The sequence below is a fragment of the Acanthopagrus latus genome, chromosome 18 (genome assembly GCF_904848185.1).
Source record: "Acanthopagrus latus isolate v.2019 chromosome 18, fAcaLat1.1, whole genome shotgun sequence".
In the NCBI taxonomy this organism is placed as follows: Eukaryota; Metazoa; Chordata; class Actinopteri; order Spariformes; family Sparidae; genus Acanthopagrus; species Acanthopagrus latus.
Window position 1 is genome coordinate 3,854,656 of NC_051056.1, and position 5,992 is coordinate 3,860,647.

The 5,992-nt window shown below is 40.0% G+C and overlaps 1 long non-coding RNA gene across 1 annotated transcript; it reads right to left on the minus strand.

Moving 5' to 3' along the window:
* Positions 1-3,803: 3,803 nt before the first annotated feature.
* Positions 3,804-5,248, minus strand: LOC119007641. Its single transcript, XR_005071186.1, has 5 exons — positions 5,157-5,248; positions 5,002-5,047; positions 4,859-4,893; positions 4,038-4,075; positions 3,804-3,913 (listed from the first exon to the last, which is right to left on the minus strand). It is a non-coding gene; the product is annotated as an uncharacterized LOC119007641 (long non-coding RNA).
* Positions 5,249-5,992: the final 744 nt, after the last annotated feature.

A 5,992-nucleotide genomic window follows, 5' to 3' on the forward strand; every position in this document is an offset into this window, starting at 1 on the left:
GTGCTGAACTTCAAATGTTCATGTTTCAATTCCATTTTTGTCACTGATCTGACAGAAGAGTGAGTTCATTTAAGAGTTTCAGCTCCGAGATCGCAAACATTAAAAGGGTCAACGATCACAGAGGAAAGTGCCAAAATATAAATGTGAAAAATTAACTACAGTGACAAGCAATGATTCTTTATTACATCCTCAATGTGTTACTTTATCCTTGAAGCCTAAACTTAGAATATAATCTCTACAAAACAGTGAAAACCCTATCTGAAACTTGAAATTGCATTTCATATAACCTTGAATTTTAATTATCAGTTCTGCACATTTCATCTCAAAAGTTAAATCTTGTGTCTGTTTGGAAACTTAACTCTCGCAGCCTAGTTTGCACTCGCTGCCTTGGAACATTTCAGCCTCATTTCTGCCTTCAACCACAAACATTATTTCCCCATTTGCATGCTTTAACCTCGCGGGCCCATGACAGATTAGGTGTGTATCCGGGTCACATCCTGAAGGGCGCTAACTGAGCAAAGTGCTGACACCCACACATGTTGTGAAATGTAGCAGAGGCCCCAAATTAGCTGCAGATGAGGCCCTGGGCCACCATAGAGGCAGACAGACAGGTCGTTGGAGGTAAACGAGTATGTTAAACCGGAGATATACGAACATCTTATGTCACCTTTCCCCACGGACCAGCTTGATGCCACGAAGCATCGGCTGGCCTCTCCAGACGGTGGTCACGCAGACCTCTGCTCCTTCTTAACTTCATATAGCTCCAGTTGAACTCAACCTCCAGCTTTTACCAAAGTTAGAGTAGGTTTAATCTTACAAAACACAACTTTTCTGCATTGGGAATTGCATGGTTGACATTAAAGAATTGTTGAGGACACAGTAATCAAACAACTTTAAACCTAAATAAAGATGTATATAAGTGAAATGATCTTACACAAAATAGAAGTAGAAGTTTTATGACAAACACATTCTGAGTCACAATCCATCTTCTAGCTTGGAGTGATTCTTAGTCACCAGAATAAATACAGAGACTGATGTTGACATGTAGCCCACTATATTGCTATTTTTTTGTGTCAGGATTCAAAAGTATTTGTAATAGGAATCCATCTGTGGCCTAACTGACAACTATAAAACCAAATCTGAAATGAGTATCAGTTCTCAATCAATGAGACAATGTGGAACCAGCCACCCAACCAACCTCAGCTTCATCAAATATGTGTGTGCATATATTTAGTCAAATCCCAACCACAGCACATCAGTCATTAAGAGAGACAATTAAGCCAATTCTCACTCCCAATGCAACAGATACAGCAGCTTGGTCAGTGGTCTAATGCTGTAGGCATGCCCCTGGCATCATGTCTGAAGGCGCCCTCTAGCAAACTAGTAGTATATAGGGTGAGCAAATCCACATCATGAGGTGGTTGGGGTGGTTGGTTGGGTATTTCTCAGGAGTCTTGCAAAATCAAGTGAAAAAAATGGTACTTTTTGCTGTACAGAGTCAAACCATGCAGCACTGATTTGCTTTTCCATTACCAGTTTAAGCATGCTGCATTGTGCTCAGCCACACCTGAGACCGACCATCTTTGGAGTGGGGCCAAAACGCACCTTCCACTGTCTCTAAGCCGGCTGCGGTGGTGTGGTGTGACCACAGTGCTGGAAACCTCAGTGCTCAGCTTTCATTTGGGTATGTATTCATTTGTATTTGTGTAGCTTTTAACGGAATCTCTGGTTTGAAGACCTGCTTGAGTTGTGTTGAGTTACTGCTTGTAAAAACATTTCTTGATTTTGTGGCTTCATAATTAAAGCTTTTAAATAACTTAAAAAACAGGGGACTTTTATTTAGAAGAATTTAGAGGAAATAAGACGTATATCACTGACACTGAGGAACTTGTCACTGGCGGTTCTTGGATAATTCTGCAGGGAGGAAGAGTACACAGCTGCTCATCTGAGCACTATTCATCACAATCATGTCATCAGTTAGACGCACCTTCAGGCTGTTTGCCCTATTGTTGCTGCACTGGACTGATGTGCCGAGTCAAACCAAAAGGCTGCCAAACCAGAATGGTTGTGGTGAACAAAACAGCTATTTTAAGCCACATCATTATTTATTCATTTGTCTATTTCATAACACTCCTATGAGAGACTAATAGGTGATGAATTAACATTATGGTGTGTAAAGGGCCAGTGGGTTCGGCTGCTGGAGTAGAGTGACAAATGTCAAAATGAGACGCAAAGACGTAAGGTTTGATTTTGAAAGATGCCACAGGGTTCTCCCCAGAAATTTTTAGTATAGTGGTGCTGTTTTCAAATTTCACTCTCAGCGACGCACAACGATGGGGGGGTGGTCCGGAGGGACGGCAAAGGAGGCTCTATCATGTTGACTGTTCTAAGTACCAATGGAGGCCATTTCCTGCAACTTCAGCCTGCGTTCTTCTCTAAATATACCGCTTACAGAGATATCTTATTCATCAAATGAAGGAAAATAAAGGAAAATAAACACCCTTAATTCTAAAATGAGTATAGCATACTTGCCAACATTGGGTTGTGAAAAATAGGCAGATTTTTTTCATCGGGGTATCGGCCAAGTAACAAGTTTCCTTCGCCAGGTGTTCATTTTATTTGTCATAATTTCTTGCCTTGTATTTTAAACCAAACATGCCCAAAATTCTTAGAACACAATGTTTCCCCTAATTTTTAATATAGCAGCTGTGCTCTGAGTTGATAACCTGGCAACACCGGGGGAGTCCAGGGGCATGCCCCCCTGGAAGAAATTTTTTAAATATGTCCCTTTAAATCTCACCTACTGGTGAGATTTTTGAAAAAAAAAAATAATAATAAAACATTCTCAGAATTTCAGAATCAGAATCTAAGTCATGAGACAAAATAGTGTAGAAGCTGACATTGCTGCTTTAAAATATGTTAACCTCTTGAGCATTAGAGAAATGTTTTGCCATTATTTTCAGAAGTCAGTGGGCCATATGACATAGAAGCTATTGAGAAAAATAATCATAATTTCTGCATATCAATATTCATATAAAATAGAGGGAGCACTAAAATATAGTAAAAAAAAAAAAAAAAAAAAGAGCTGTGTCTCGTTCGTCCAGTTTACTAATACAATCTGCTGCTGGTTTGGAGTCACTGCTCCACATGACATGAAATATATTGAAAAAAACTGCAATTATTTTGTATTAATATATTTATGTAAATAATATGTTGAGTAATTTAATGACGGTCCCTAAATCAGTTTCCAGTGATTCAGCGCAAGGCTCTGGGAGGTGAGCCAACCGTCCTTCTGCTGCTAACACTCGGAGAGCATCTGTAAAGTTGCAGCTGGACCCAAGTGAATAGCCCCAAATATCCAGCCTGAAACTAACTTCACCCCATTTCGATGAGTCGCCTGTTGCAGCCTTTGAATAGGTTGAAGAGGTTTTCAGTCACTCACCTTAAATGGTGACTTGTAGAAATGATACAAATAGCAGTAATGACAATAATTATCGATTTCAAGATAACTTAGGGTGGAGTGCTTTCACTGTGTGCAACTTAAAGTCGCCATTCGCCCGTGATATTAAATCGTCAAAATCAAATGTCATTATGTTTACCAATACCCGACCTGTGCCTTGCACAACCCCCCCCCCCCCCCCAAAAAAAAAAAAAAAACGGAATTTGCATAATTCACAAGAGCCTCATTTTCAGGTCAGAAAAGCCGGATTGCGGGATTTATCAGGAAGAATCACACCCCTGCTCATCCACGCAGGCAGACCAGGGTTGCCAGATACTGTGACAAATATCCCCCACAATCTTACTTGTTTCCTTCACTGTAAAGTTGTGGGGACCGAGAGAGTTGGCAACTCTGGTCCCATCCGTTATTCCACAGTCTGGGGAGAACCCTGTGCCAGCTTCTTATTTCAATGAACTGGAAAAGGTTAACATGCAAAACAAAATAGTGATTCCACTTACAATGACAGTAGTAACACCAGTTGTGTTGAACCACGGTTGATATCACATTAGCAGTTGCTCTAAATTCAAGTTCAACTTACCTTATTAAAAAGTGTCAGTCTTGGGTTCACCCTTTAACCTGAAGGCACAGTAAGTAACATTAAATTTCTTTCTGCATCAGGGTAGGTTTTAGACTTCCTCCAGGTCAAGCCAGAGGATTTCTCAAAGTCCTTTAACCACCTCTGAACCTCTTCCTCCCAAGCCAGCTGTGTGGATAGATTTGCCCTGAAATTTGTTCCTCCCCCTCCAATGACTTGAATAGGTTAGTGAGGTCCAGAATTATTAGTTATTAATATATTATTAATTTTAAATCTGACTCTACCTCTGCATCAATGGCAACTAGCCCTTGGAACATTGTATGATAGAGCAATACAGTTGCTGAGCCATTAATTACGCCAACCATATGAAAAGGAAATAGCACTTTTTCAACAGTCAATGCTAAGGGTGTGGGGAGGAAGAAGTTAACAAGATCACATCACACCTAGCCTGTTAACATTATGTGATATGTGTGCTGTGAATGAATCTGACATTTAACAGTGGATAGTCAGTCACATTCTCATGGATAGTGTGACACTTGTCCCGCTCTGTTCTCACTGAAATGTAAAAGAATACTTTTAATAAACTAATACATAAAACCGAGTTACAAAAAAGTTGAGTCACTGTGTTGATTGGATTAGCCAGAATGAATGAATGCAATGTACTGACATTAGGGAAGGACAGAAAGCTGCCTGATAAGGGGGAGAGTGTTCTTTTATATACTAATGTATGAACATACATTCCTCCACTGCTCTCAACAAATCTTTGTAAATAATCCCATGCAATATGGAAGTTTAAGATGTCATATCAAGATGTTTTTACTTACTATCTGCCTCAGGTGCCCCAAAAGCAGAAAGATTCCTGGGAAAGATACACAGGTAGTGCGTACTCATGAAAACATAAAGCGCATCTTTCATCTCGCAGACACATTCCCCCAAACAAAAGGATGCATTAATCTCTGGTACTCACTGCTCTTTACCACTGTGCTGCATCTGGTTAAACTGGCGACCATTCACTAAGAGAAAAATAGGTAAGTGTGGTGTTAATAGGTGCTAATGTGTGGTTGTAATATGTGCTGATAATAATAATAATAATAATAGATAATATGTTTTACTTTACATTACCTTAGATTGTGTGGTCGATATCTGCCTGCGCGCATTGAGTCAAACAAATGTCAAACACCAAGCCAGCACCTCAAAGACATCAAGCAACGTCGTCAAGCTAGTCAACGTCGTCACTGGCCAATCACATAGCACCTTCATATGACGGCCTCTCATGAATATTTATGAGACTCCCAGACTTCTCCTACAAAAAATTATCGCTAATGGTACTAACGCTGGAGCTAACGACTATGCTAAGTCGCTATTTTTCCAAAGATACTCCACAAATATGTTGTGAAAGTCACAGCTGGTATTTCTTAAAGTTTTATCCACTTTTTAAGCCTTCCCACCAACTGTTAGCAATGCTCCCACATGATGCCATCTCTGTCTCACCTCACACAATGGGAGCAAGGGGGTGGGAAGAGCTACGTTCAGTCATCTCTGATTGGCCTAAAATAGCTTGTCAGTCTTTTTCGATGCATTCGCTGGATATTGGATATCACCTTATTTAAACAACTTTGTTCAACAATTATGTTTGAACTTCTCGTGGTTTTCTTACTTACAGAAAATGTATTCTGGTGATTGGGTTATTATGGAACAACTCTGCTTGTGTATTGATAACTAACCATCTAACAAACCTTAATGTGACCTTACAATAACTGTAAACCTAATCTCTAACAATCAATTTTCCAATTACAGAGCAAGGATGAGGATGAGGAATAATCCCGACCCCAACCAACTGGTTAACCACAACAAATTAACCAATGAAACCCACCAGCAAAAAAAGAGTTCAGCTGACCAACCAGCAACTCAACCATCTAACCAGTGACCGTTTACATGTAGAAGCAGCTAACCAACCA